At 49.6% G+C, this 14800-nt stretch overlaps 1 protein-coding gene across 2 annotated transcripts in view; it reads right to left on the reverse strand.

The window, feature by feature from the left end:
- The window catches only part of LOC135921010 (transcription factor Sox-7-like), a 201757-nt gene that overhangs the window by 156442 nt on the left and 30515 nt on the right, over nucleotides 1-14800 (reverse strand). The window lies entirely within an intron of this gene.

Raw genomic sequence — 14800 nt, forward strand, 5'->3', positions numbered from 1 at the left:
GAATGAGCTGCACGCACATAAAAGCGCTGCTAAGGAAAGCAGCTGCTGCCCTGAGGAGATCACGTCCCCTTGTCGAAACGTTGGCTTAATGTAACAGTCTTAACATTCCTTGTTAGACTACACGGCTCATCACTTCTACCCTTCATCTTCGTGTGAACGTCGCTCTTGCTAAGGGGAACGGAAACGGCCAGTGTATTTAGGTATGCGTGCTTCTCTGTGGTTTCCTACCCTATGCAGTGTGAAAGGGGGTTAAGGGACGAAAAGAAAGAGAGCAGAAATAACGCACTTGGAAAACGTGGTGCTGTCCATCACGCCTACGATCGGCCACTAAGGCCAGTTGACTTAATGAAGAGAAGCAACACTCGAGCTGCTTTGTTAACCTGCGACGTACATGGTCCAAGAATCTTCGTTTGGAAAAAAAGGGTATACATTTGGCCCGTTCAGCTCGAGAGAGAGTGACAGAGAAAGAAGGCTCTTTATTGAAAATTCAGAGTGCTTAGACAGCGTATTATTGCCTACATGCTACTCTGCATGGAATGGGATGGAGGAGCAGAAAGCTCGAGCGTCATACAACGCATTCGTACTCGTACATAACCTACACAGCTACAACAGCAAGGTGCGACGAAGCTGTGCTCGTCTCATCGGCTGCTGCTGCTATACCTCACTAAGTTTCCCGCCATTTAAAATTGAATCAGCACATTTCCCTTCCTTTCTTCCTTTCTTTCTTTCTTTCTTTCTTTCTTTCTTTCTTTCTTTCTTTCTTTCTTTCTTTCTTTCTTTCTTTCTTTCTTTCTTTCTTTCTTTCTTTCTTTCTTTCTGCAACAAATGCGATTTCATATGCGGCCCCATCAAGAGTTTGACAGGCGTAGACGCTTCAGATATCCCGAATACCACAAAGGAGGCGATATGAAAAATGCTGACAACCATGCGCAATGTGTTTAACTCTTAGTTTCCCATGCGTGAAGCACCACCTTTCGCACGCGGAAAAAACTGCCAAAGAAGACATTCCCCCGTTTTCCCCGAAGTTCAACATAAGAGCTGTTTATACCACGAGTGAAAATATTCCCTCACCTTCACTAACGTGAAACGTGAAGCTTTCCGTCCGCGTATTTGGCGAAATTAATGCGAGGGAGAAATTGCGGCATGCGGAAGCAGCCTAGATGAGTTCGCTGTGCAACTTCAAGAAACATTTTCCAGGACGAGCGAAGTCGCGCAGCTGCGTTGAATGAAGTTTTTCGAAAACCACACGGCACGTGTTTGCGCTATGACGGCCGTGCGTGGCGTGTGTTTTGGGAATACAAGTGAAATGTCATCACAAGAGCGTACGTACTATCGGCGTCAAATGAAAGCTGAACAGCGGAGCGCGTGGCCCAAGCACAAGTTAAGATATAGTGCGCGCCGTCCAGTCATCACCGTTGACAGGCGCGCACATCCGATTTGGCCGCACTGCGCGATCCCCCTCTAATGAGATAACTTCGCTTCTGTCGTGGTTCTTACATTTGAAAGGGAGGATATAAAAAATAAAAACGAAGCTAAAATATTGCAGTGTACGGCGAGTCTTTTCGCACAGATCGCTGAAACCATAAGTGCTGTCAGCGCGAATAGCGGTGCGCGTGGTGGTTTGCACCGTCATCACCCGCACCGCGCACCGTCATGGCAAGGTAGATGCGCCGAGAGCTGGCAACCCTATATCAGGTGTGCGTGTGTAAGGAACAGTGCTATATATATATATATATATATATATATATATATATATATATATATATATATATATACAGTAAAAGCTCGTTAATTCGAACCGCAAGGGGAAGCCGCTTCAGTTCGAATTAACGAAAGTTCGAACTAACGAAAGTGAAGGAGGGCAACAGTACACTGCGATTTGGAAGCAGTAGGGCATGTCAGAAATTTGGCGTGTCAGAAAGTGATGGCGTGTGCCGCGGGCACACGCCATCTTCAAGTCGAAGCTCTGGGTCCGACTGTGCCACACCACCGATGCCCACCGAAACGAACGTTAGCCGAGGCTTAACACCATCACAATGAATCGCGACGGCCGATACCTCCTAAGCTGAAAACAGAGGTGCACAACCGATGAAGACTGCCGAGACAAAGACGCTGAACATGTGAAGGTGGCAAAAGCCTGATTCGTTGGTTCTTGATTGCAAGCGCAGCTGCAACGTACTTGATTCACTGTGTTTTGGAGCTTGCCGTGCCATCTCCGCACAACATTAGCAGCTGTACAAGATTTGCAAAGCCTCCGAGATTCGCAACGGGCAAGAAGTCTCGGAGGTTACGTAGAACGGAGAGGCGGCAGCCGCCGCTGCCTTCTGGCTGACCCCGCGTCGGTTAGATTTTTTCCGATTTTACCTTCTCTCGCCGTTCTCTCCGTTTCGGAGGCAATACAGCCTTGTGTGTAGGCAGTAGGTGCGTTTCTCTGGCCGTGTGCCAGGCGAGCGTAGTTCGAATTATCCGTGAGGGAACCTTCTCTCGTTCGAATTAACGGACTTTTTTATACATAGACTTCTGTGGAGCTTGGCCGGACCAAATCGTACAGTTCGAATTATCCATAAATTCGAATTATTGAAGTTCGAATTAACGAGCTTTCACTGTATATATATATATATATATCGCCGACAGATAAAACACTGTGTTCAGAGATTTCCCGCCAGATGAATAACGACCGCAGTGATGCCAAAACCAAGCTGCAAGTCCTCAGGAACATTCCACGCGGAACCCACCGGCGGGTCGAAATAGCTGAACTTGTATAGATTTATAGTGGTTACAAGCCACGTTGAGCCCATGGTGCGGTTTCGTCTCATACCTACCAAGGCATCGCCGCATGTTGAACTCACAAGACGGATCGATTTCGTAACGGTCACGTGGCGCCCTGTTCGGTGTGACGCGAACCGCAAAAAATACGCTATTTTTTTCGACACCACGAGTCTCCGCTGACGTCTTTCTTTTTTATTTATTTATTTATTTATGCATTATTTTTCTTGTTTGCGCTGAGCATATGGTTGAAACTACGAAGCTACAAAACCGCTTGCGTCGTTCTTTTTTTTTGCAATTTTAATAGAAGACGCTTCGATGACCTGTACTTTCACTCTAAGAACGAAACGCAGCTGCTGCCAAAGGGCACAGAAACGTGCCGCGTGCCTTTTTGCGACGTTTCATTCACTCCCGCCGAACGCTCAATCGTTCCTGAAGATTAGCCATCTGTAAGTCGCACAGCTAATTAATTAAATACCGCATCATACGACGTTCCTCTACATCGACACTCCGTTCAGACTCAGGAAAGCGGATCGCAGCGCCCCCTCTCGCCCGAAGTGGTCACTTCGCTCGAATGACGGACGCTCCGCGGCGATCCTCGAGCGATATTAAAGCTAGGCTTACCCATAGCGAACGCTCGCGTATACTTTGCTGAGCGCGGCTGCTGCTTCTGTCCTGTTGAGCACATAACACAAAGATATACGAAAAAAATGACAGTCACTTCAGTACCCTTAAGTGATTTTAATGCGAAAGCATTATGACTTCTCTAATCAATTGGTTTCGTCCATGGTACGGCACGGCATACATTGTCAAGTGTCCTTCAGAGCTCGACCTTAATCTGCTTTTATCCACATTACTTCACCTTCATTCACTTTACTTCACCTTAATTATGTTTGCTCCACCTTAGGTCACCTTATACAGTAACTTGTTCTAACTTTAATTCTGTATTACTACTGACACCATGCAAGAAGCTGATGACGTCACTGATGACGATGATCTTTGTTACCACTCGTTCCGGACAATGCCCGCTTTTCTGCCTCATGGGACATCTAATGCTTTCGCATTTATCATTGCGTCTCGGAAGGCGGAATCGAACCTCGGTCCGCCAGAAGTAACTCTGGCGCTGCGATCGCACAGAAAGAAATTAGACAACCCGCCATGGTTGCTCAGTGGCTATGGTGTTAGGCTGCTGAGCACGAGGTCGCGGGATCGAATCCCGGCCACGGCGGCCGCATTTCGATGGGGGCGAAATGCGAAAACACCCGTGTACTTAGATTTAGGTGCACGTTAAAGAACCCCAGGTGGTCGAAATTTCCGGAGTCCCCCACTACGGCGTGCCTCATAATCAGAAAGTGGTTTTGGCACGTAAAACCCCATATATTAATTAAATTATTATTAATGTTTTCGTATAGGGAAGTTATACAGTCCCCGCAATGTTTTGTCCGTTCACTGGCTAATAAACCTCACGTTCAAGGCTCGCCGGGGACACGCCGCGTCCGCTTCCCAGAGCCACTTCCACTCGAAACGCGGGAACACGAATATAATCCGCGCGCCGCGCGAGGAACCGAGTTAGCAGTGCGGCGACGCCGAGTCGTCTCGCGGTGGGAACCGGAAACAGTGTCAAGGGCGGCTCCCGCCCGGTGCCAGAGATCGCGGCTCCGACACGCCGGAATGCGTGTCCTAGACACACGCGCGGTGTGCAATTAAGGGAGGGACCCTCAACGGCGGCGACGCTTTTGTCACCCTGAACTTAAAAGAAAAAAGTGTTCCGGCGTTTCCACTGGCCGACTTCCTCGTTTTCGTCGTCGTATCTTGGAAACGCATCGCTGCGTTCCTCGCGACGACTGCTCTAATCGCGAAGGGCAAATATATATATATATATATATATATATATATATATATATATATAGTAGTGGCTGAGGTAATCGTTAGTAAAATGAAGAAAGAGAGAGTACGACATACGTTGAATTAGCACAGTATATATTTCCACTGACGTTTGGGCGTGGAACGCCCAGAAAGTGTCGCTTTCGCGGGAATAGTCGTGCTTTTAACGAGGGGATTGACCTTATATGACAACATGAGAGAGAGAGGGAGAGGGAAAGGCAGGGAGGTTAACCAGACTGAGTCCAGTTTACTACCCTACACGTGGGGAGGGGGAGGGCAAGTGAGATAGAGTGCCGATCTTTCACATGCACTAAGTTAGGTGTAGGATGTCTATAGTCGGACACTCAAGTCTGTTGCCTTCAGGTAGTGAAGAAGCACTCGAACTGCTTTCTGGGCCAATGAACTGTGAGGCCAGGCTCCCAAGATCTTTGCTTCCGTAAATGACCTGTCATCCAGTCTATTCAAGGCACACTGGAGAGTCTGACGTTGGTTATCAAAGCGAGAACAGTGGCACAGAAGATGACTGATGGTCTTTTCACGCTTGCACTTAGCGCACATTGGTGAGTCCGCCGTTCTAATACGACACCTGTAGGAGCTGGTGAATGCTACTCCTACCCACAGCCGACACAGCAATGTTGCGTCACGTCGTGAAAGGTTTGCTGGTAATTTAAGTTTCAGTGATGGGTCGAGGCTGTATAAACGACACTTGGAGTTCTGTGGTGAATGCCAGTAAGTTAACGTGATGGTACGAGCGAGACGGCGAAGCTCTCTTGCAGCGCCTACTCTCGATAAAGGTATAAGGGGAGTCGGTGCGGCATCCTGGGCACGTCGGGCAGCGTCATCGGCGAGGTGATTACCAACGATGCCTCAATGTGCCGGCAGCCATTGAAAAATGATATCATGTCCTCGCTCACAATCACAATGGCAAGTTTCGTTGATTTTAGACACCAGCTGTTCATAATTCCCACGTCGTAAACCTCGCAAGCTCTGGAGGGCTGCTTTCGAATCACAAAATACTGCCCATTTGTTGGGCGGTTCTTTTTCAATTTGTTCGACAGCAGCGCGAAGAGCAGACAGTTCGGAACCTGCAGATGAATTTCTTAACAGGAATGTACGTCATTAAGTACAAGAAGAACTGGTTTCGTTGGGGGAAGAAAAACATCCCATTTTTTTCTTTATTGTCCTGATTGTACTGTGACTGCGTGAGCTTAAGCATAGCGGTAACTTAGAAAGAAAATTAGAATTTTAGGTTCGCGTTCGTCTTTTCCGTTACGACAGCTTATGCCAGCCAGCCCGGTTGACGATTCCTCTGTGGCGATCAAAAGCAGGATGCTCTCGAAGGCAACAAATCAACGCTCGCTCGCTCGTTCCGTGTCTTTGTCCGTTCTAGCTCCGCTTCCGCGTAAGCCAACAGCAAAAAAAAAAAGACACATTCCAGCTCACTCTATGGGCTCGCGTTCGTACTGCAGTCAATCACCGCGGAATACTAGCCAAGCGTATAGTGCCGCGTAAACACGGAAGGTCAAAACAAAACAGGCCGACGCAAACAGCAAACAAACAACTACTATACACAGAACGGGCGGCCTTACACCGTGCCCCTCGGAGGACGGGAAGCGAGGTGGGGGAAGAGAGAATGGCACTACGGCGTTCTTGAAGGACAGAAAACGGTCCTTTGTTTTCGCAGGCTTTGACGGCAAAGGCACACAACGGATGCGCCCCGGAGGTGAAGCCTGCGACCGGCAAGGGCCATACGGGATCGCGGAATGCGGAGGAAGGCCGCTGTGCGCGTGCGCGCACGGGTATGCGCACGTTCGCCTAGCGAGGGACAACGCAATGGCGCCTCGGGGGCTGTCCGTAGTCGCTTCGAAATGCCGGGGTGTTCAGAAAAGAAAAAAAATGGCTGTGGCTTAGCTAAGGTTAAGCCCAGGATGCGAAGCATACTAGCCTTTATTTTAGTTGTTGAACCACTGTTTAGCCTGGTGAACTGCTGTTGCTTGGCTATATTTGGTTCGGCTAGACGAAGAAACAACTCATGCAGGCGAGCGCACGAGCTGAGACCCGGCTATGTAGCTACGCGGCCGCAAGCGAGCGCACGAGTTGAGCCTCCGCTTTTGCAGCTGTTATGACGTCATATGGTAGCTACGCGGCCGCGCGCGGCGCAGCAAGGAAGAGCGTGCTTGTGCGGCTGGTATGCTTCGCATAAAAAGAAAGTTCATTGGCCCCACAACGTCCAAAGTTTGTTGACCTTACAACGTCCAAAGTTTGTTGACCCTAGAAAGTCCAAAGGTTGTTGACCCTACAAAGTCCAAAGTTTGTTGACCCTACAAAGTACAGAGTTTATTGAACCTACAAAGACCAAAGTTTGTTGAACCCGCAGAGTCTAAAATAGCCTGTTAGCCCCACAGAGTGCAAGTCTTATTGGCTCCACAAAGTGCAAACACCATGTATTCCAGATCAGTGACAATAGAAACAACTTTACAAAAATTCGAATGGTTAACCTTGTAATTAATTATGTTACGGCCCGTATTTTAATCAACGAATTGTAGTTAACGAGTGTATAGGTAAGGTAGTCATTACTGCCAAAATAAGGCTCGATACGCGTGCTGTAACTCTTCTTTTACAATGATTACAATTACAATGATAATACATTAAGGAGCTTTAGCTTGCTCCTAAAACGTATTACCATGGTCATTTTGTATTACCGTTTTCCAAAGGCGTGGGCGGCAGCAGCATCGCCAGCGCCCTCTTCTGGTACAAACGTTAACCAGGGAGGACATAGAGCTATTATCGTGGCGACCAACCATTTATTAATAAAATGCTGGCGTAAAGGCGGCGGCAGTGCCATAATCATTCCCGCGCAGCCGGGATTTGCTTTTTTTTTAAACTCTCTTTCAGCAAAGCTCTCCTTGCCTCTCCCCCTCCGTCATTCCCATAACCCATCCCATTGTTCGTGGGTTTGGCGCGTGTGCTACTGCTACAGTACTGCAGTAGTAGCAGTTATTATATATGCATAGCTATTATAACTATCTTATGTGAACGAAAAAACCAGTCAAAAACACAAAGGACAAGAGGAGAAGTTCACATCACAACGACTTATGTGTTTTCTTGTACAGTTTGTTATCGGCGCACATGGGTTATCGTATTCTTGCGTAAGCTTCCACTCCTGCAACCCCCTCCGTGGCCGGAACCCCGATTTGATTACGAGGCACGACATAGTGAGGGACGCCGGCTTAATTTTGACCACCTGGGGGTCCTTTAACGTGCACCCAACGCACGGCACACGGGCGGTTCTCTCTTTTTTTTTTTTTGCATGTCGCCCTCATCGAAATGTGCGGCCGCCGCGGCCGGGATTCGACCCCGGGACCTCGGGCTCAGTAGAGCGCTATGCCATAGCCACTATGCGCCACCACGGCGGGGGCGTAAATAAATAAAATCATAAAAGAGAGTTGCTGCAGCGTAATTTGATTTCAATTAAGATTTCGACTTTCGCGTCTGCAGTGCCGTGGCAATATACGGCGATGCCGTGCTATCCTTTCCAGTTCGCCCCCCCCCCCCTACAAGACTGGTCCCCTCCTCTCTCTCTACATCTGGACGCATGGCGTCGCGTTTTTCAAAATCGATCTGTAGGCATTGTGACTTCGGAGTTTCCGTTCGTTCGGCGTGCAGCGGTCGGCTCAAAGCCGTACACGTGCCGAAAAAGGCTAACGGGATTCAAAGAAGTAAAAAAAAAAAGGAGGAGAGCGAGAGAGAGAGAGAAAAGACGTTTGGGCTTACACATGCAGGAAGGTCTTACATTTCTTTAAAAAAATAAAGTGGACAGGATTCGAGAATTTTCACTGACGGCTCCAGATATATGGGTCGCAGCTGCAGAATCCCATTGTCCGCGCTTGCAGGCCAAGATGACCAAGACGTATGGTCCTGGAAGCTCTGCTTGCGTTAGCCGCGCTCTCGGTCGTGCGTGTATAGCTTGGTCTCCCGGGGCTCCACGTACGCATTGGATGACAAGCCTAAATTGCGGAATCTACCCAGCTCCGGGCCGTCCAGAGGGCTCACAAGGGCGGGGGCTCACGGGCTTCCCGTCCCAACGTGGGTGCGGCCCGCGACCCCTGCCGACCACTAAACCAAGAGTGGGTGGGAAGGGGTTCCTCAGGACCCAATAAAGTTATCTCCTCCTCCTTTCGAACGTGGACGACAACTCGAAGAATCCGAAATACTGATTGTTGCGCCCTTCGCGAACGCACTTCGGCGAGAGAAATGCGCGACGCGCTAACGTTCACGTGAAGCTGGCGACTAAATACAGCGGGAAATGAGCGTCTCCGTGAACGTAAGGGCCTTGGAAAGCGAACTCGTTGGAACCGGCTCGCTAAGGCAGCGCGTAGTTACGCGAAGACTTCTTAAATGAGCCGCTTAACATGCCCCCCGCAGAAATGAGGCCGGCAAAGCAAATTAGCCCCTAATATCGTTCCCACATGCATGGGCGCGTGCCAGGCAGGTTTTTGAAAAAGCCGTGGAAGCTAAAAGCACACGCAAAACCACTCTAATAAAGGGTACCAACGCGACCTTCTTTTTCTCAAACAATTAGGTCCAGGATTTCGAGACGTCTAGAACTAAAAGAAAAATACTGCAACTGTGAGGCGCCATAAATAATTTACTGTAATAGCTTCCACGAACCCGTTTCGGTTTCGTTTCCGGGGAGGCAATGGATGTGTCGTGACGTCATCACGGCGGCGGAAGGTGGTGACGTGCAGTAGGGCAGCGCGCGTTACGTTTCGTTTCCCTGGAGGTAACAGACGTGCCGTGACGTCACCACGGCGGCAGAAGGTGGTGACGTGGCGGTAGGGCAGCGCGCGTTTCGGTTTCGTTTCCCGGGAGGTAATAGATGTGTCGTGACGTCACCACGGCGGTGGAGGATGGTGACGTGGCAGTAGGGCAGCGCGCGTTTCGGTTTCGTTTCCCGGGAGGTAATAGACGTGTCGTGACGTCATCGCGGCGGCGGAAGGTGGTGGTGACGTAACAGTAAGGGCAGCGCGCGCGTTCTGGCCCTTGCTCCGGCTCCCTCGGCGCTCTATTATGCAGCGACATCGGGTCGCACGCAGAGGGCATGCAGCACCATAGATGACTGAAAATATTTTCGACGATCCAACGTGGTTCATAGTACACAAGGTGCTGGCCGTCGTAGCTCACAGAGATGCAGATGAGCCGTTCGATAGATGCCCCGCACACGGAAACCGTCGAACGAAGGTGTCTGACCGATCACGGCGAGCAACGAAAAATGAACACCCCTTCCAGCCACAAGCGATACAACAAGTTTGCATCGAACCAAGGAGGTGTCTCTAGAGGGCGACGTGGCCATCGTCGTTACGGTCGCCGGAAACGTAGCTCATGCTCCCGGAAGATGGTGTCTTTCGTCGATATCTTCAATTAGCTATATCCTGCACCAAGCGCCAAAACTTATTAAAGAATCCCATCGAACAGTAACCTGACTGTCTGCCACCTCGCGACCGCGTTATATCCCAGCTGTTGGTGCAAAAGCTTTACCTAATTCTTATAAATGATTTTGTTTTCGATCAACGTGCACCGCCATCTGCAGCGGCTTTTACACGAACGATCTCGCAGTTTCGTGCATATAGTGGCGTCGAATTAACATTGTCACGAAACACTGAATGTATATTCGCACAACCATTTTCACGCACGCGAGTCCACTGTATGCAGTATTGGGCATTTTGGTTGGTACACAGCTGAAGAGCGGCAAAACACTAACAGCCCAAGATGGCGGCACACTGAAACGCTTCCGTAAAACAGAGTCAATGCCATGAAGGTGAAATTGTAAAAGAGGGCGCGCGCGAATCAGCTTTTTGAAAGAGACTTTCCGGCCCCTCACATGCGCGCTGCAACGATCATCACACGAATTTCGCAGCGCATGCCGGAAACAGCAATGCCGAAACTGGCGCTTCTGCCAGGATTCGTGAGGCCTGCTGTACGGGAAATGTGACATCGCAACAGTGCACCGAGGATATATAAGCTGAAGAGCAGATAAGGACGAGCGCTGTTCTTAATTATCAGCGCTTCGCTTTGCATCGTCGTCCAAAGGTCGCGTTGTTACATTTTCGCTCACGCAACACGGAATGGCTCAACATTTGGCACTGTAGGATATATCGATTTCGTTATCACCCGAATTTCATTCCGCAATTGCGATATGTGCCGCAGGGCGAATGAACAAGTAAATTCTTTAGAGCATAGAGCATTACGTTACGCGACAACTTTTGCCTTCCTCTAGAGAGGGCGGCGAAGGAGAGAGAGAGAGAGAGAGAGAGGATCGGCCTGGTTCACCTATTCATCAGACCCCCGTCTGCTCTTTCGATACGTTTCCCATTTTGACGATAAATGTTAGAACTTGCTTTGTGCAACCACATTCCAAAATATAGCTGCGTTGTCAGCTGTCAGACTCGTATCAATGACCCCACAGGTTTCCTGAATGATTTTTTTTAAGTGTTTACTTTTTTACAAACGTTCGCTTTAGCCTCGATTATGTTTCCACTGCCTCTATCGAAGAGATGTCTGCTTCAATGCTGCAAATATATTTTTCCATTTTAGCTTTCGTTGCGAGCGTATTTCCAATACCACTATGCCTAGATTGACTCGGAGAGGTGAACGTTCCATAGCAACTCTGGGGCTCCAAGGGGCACCCGTATATGCCTGCTGATTAATTTCGACCACCTGGGGTTCTTTAACTGGCTTAAGCACCCGTTAAAGCGCCCGTTAAAGCGCCCATTAAAGCGCCCGTCAAATATCAATCGATATTTTTATTTATTTTTTTTTTTCATTTCGATAATCCGCGCACTTCCCTTGGGAAGTGCACGGATTTGTTAAACCTCGTCTTTCGGGCTTCAAACGGCTCCGTGACTTTTTAAACTCATTTTCAAACAAAATAATGCGTAATGAATTATCAAATGAACATTATTAAGATTGTCCGACGGCAGCATACGAACACAGGACCTCTAGGCACAAGTGCCCTATATTGAAACCATTAGGCCATGGACGTGCATGCATTGACCAACGCCTCCTAGTTGCATTGACAAGCGACGTAAAGCGTCCTTATGGATTTATTGAGGCCGAGCCAGTGTTCCTCGACACGCTTGGCGCGTTTCTATTTGGCCACCTCGACAAGCCCAACCATTGCCATTATAGTAGCGCTCGTGCGCGTTGGCAGGGTCTTCTGCATCTTGAAAAGCGTAGCTTGGTCTGAAATTTACCACAGTGAAGGCGTATAGCGCGCAATAAACAAAGCCGCAAGAACGTTTGAATCCAGAAGCATGAAGACTAGACAAAAGTGCCTGCTGGGATTTATCACTCACGGCCAACGCCGACGACACCGGCTTTTCTGCGACACGAGCTCCTTAACGCTCTCGCGTTAAAACCAGGCACTTCCCCCTATTAGCGTGGTGGCTGAACAGTTGCAGCGCCAGAGTTCCCTCTAGCAAATGTCTTAAGAAACTCTATGGTCAAAACCATGAAGTTTCATACGTATTATTGTATGAAACTTCTATGGTTAAAGCTTCTTACTGCGATAGCGATTACACGGACGAACTCGAGGCGAATTCGCGCCGTTGTCGTCGTCGCCGTCGTCGCCGTGCTGCCACGCTATCGGTGCGCATGCTCGGCCCGTGCGTGGACGCGGTCAGAACGTCTCCGGAGACGCGCAGAGCTGTCTGGGCTTCGGAAATAAACGATTCCAAGCTGACACCCCGTCACGACGCGCTCAGTCGGCTCTGCCGAAGCCACGTGGCAGCGTTATATGGCTTCCGCCATACTGCGTCACGAACTCTGCGCGCGCACACATTAACATCGCTGCCTAGCAACTGTGCGCAAAACTACACACCGTGTTGCATGCACCGGTCTGAGTGTAACGACAGTAAACGCCATCTCTCTCGTCATCATCATCATCATCACTTCATCTTTCCCTTGGGCGCTGACGAAGGCCGATAGTTTTTCCTTCGGCCTCACCTCGAGCGCCATTGACGACGGATGGATGGATGGATGTTATGAGCGTCCCCTTTGGAACGGGGCGGTGGGTTGCGCCACCAAGCTCTCGCTTTTTTACTGCCTAATGTCCTACCTAGGTTGAAAAAGAAAAAAAAAATCGCTATGATATCTCCCACAACCAAATTTTCTGACCCTCTATTGAGAACTTCGCTGTTGTACGTTTCCGTTTTCTGTAGTCTCCGTTTTTTGCCACGTCAGCAGCGCCTCTGCCGGTGCAACAATAAACCAAGCTTGCTAACACTTTCAGTGCTTCGTCTTCGGGGCAATCGTTTTCTTATTCTGTCGGCCTTTCTTATCTTAAAGAGGGGGGGGGGATTTTACAACTGTCGTTTCGACAACTTGGAGCAAACCTTCCCCCCCCCCCCATTCCGACCATTCTTTATCCGGGCGAAGACAGGCCTTCTCCCTTTGGTCACCGTCAGACAGATGCTTGCACAGCCATGGAGAAAATTCCTACTTCTTTCAAGACAATTTCGGTGATCCAATCGTAGTACGTTATCAATCTACCCCGGTCACGCGGTGAATTTTCGACCGAGCTCGATCCGCATCGACTTCCCTCTGTCGTGACCGGCTCCCTTCCTCAGTGTGCGCAAAGGAGCCCATAGCGGGCGAGCACTTTGTTCCCGATCGCCATCGAAAGTGCCAACTCTCTGTGACACCGCCCGGTATTAACGCTCATTCCTTCGATTTCTTCCCCAAAATTTCAGTTGTTTTTAGTTGGAAGCAAGCGTCTTTTCTCTAATGCCGCTCGACTTTTCACCTGTCGCTCATAGTGGGTACAATAATATGCGCGATCTGTAAATTGGCAAGGCAAATCAAAGAAAGATGGCGGGCGTGATCTGCGGACAACCTATGCGCATGCTATCGCTGTAAATGAGTTCACACACAGCAGCAGAAACAACTTAAGTTGTGTGTGTGCGTGTGTGTGTGTGGGGGGGGAGGGGGTGTTTATCTTATTTTATTTGCACAAGATATTTTATTTGCACATTTTATTTTGCACAAGATAAAAACTTCGCTCGGCTTTCTTCACCCGGAGCAGTCGTCCGCCATTGCGGAAACTACTACACTTTTATGCGAAGCATATTACTAGAGCTCAACCCAGCTCCTCAGGCGCGGCGGTGTCACCTTCAATACCACGTGACACCATGACGTCACGACAGAGGAGAAACGGGGCTCCAACTCGCGCCGTCGCTCGCGGCGTCGCCCCCCCGCATCGGACGCGGTGAGCGTCGAGCAACGCAGCGTTCGGCGCGACAACGAAATGTGCGCCTGAGCAAGCGCCGCACGCCTGAGCCGACGCCGACGACACCGGCTTTTCTGCGACACGAGCTCCTTAACGCTGTCGCGTCAAAATAAAGGCTATATGCTTCGCATCCTGGGCTTAACCTTAGCTAAGCCACAGCCATTTTTCTACATACAACCCACTCGCTTCTTCTTCGTACGGGAGCCCTTCCGGCACAAGGGGGGCACGCGAACAGGGCACACATAGGACAACGTCTGCGCATGAACGTAAGCAACGCACGCACACACACACACGTGCACATGCGCACGTAACACACACGCACACACACGCAACACACACGCAACACACACGCACCTGGGACGCTCGCCATCGCGCGGACACCCGAACCCGCGGTCGGCGCGCAATACGTCTTCCTCTCCGTGAACCGCGAGAGAACAACAAAGGGCCCAGACCCGGCGCGACGCTGTCATCGCAGCGCCGGCCGCTTTGCCCGCCGGAGTTTTCCAGGCCTATACACGCAAGCTGTTGCGCGCAGCCGCAGGCCTCATCTGTGCCTCAGCGACGGCGAAGCTCGGGGCCCAGGCGGTGTACCTCCCAACGCGGCAGAAAGAATTTTTTTTTAAAATATATACACATATATGAAGTAAACCGTGCACAAGTGTTCCGGCGTTGCCTCGCTCTATATCTTAAGAGCGCGACGAGAAAAAAAAAATACTAAAATAAAGAAAAAGATCACGACGTCCAACCAAAAATAATAATAATAAAACGATTTCGAGCTGTAGCACACCGGCGTCGAGACAGTTAGAAAGGAATAACGGAGCGCTTTCGATGAGAAGGAAAGAGAAAAAAAAAGTTGTTTTTTTT

This window comes from Dermacentor albipictus, chromosome 6 (genome assembly GCF_038994185.2).
Source record: "Dermacentor albipictus isolate Rhodes 1998 colony chromosome 6, USDA_Dalb.pri_finalv2, whole genome shotgun sequence".
Classification (NCBI taxonomy): Eukaryota; Metazoa; Arthropoda; class Arachnida; order Ixodida; family Ixodidae; genus Dermacentor; species Dermacentor albipictus.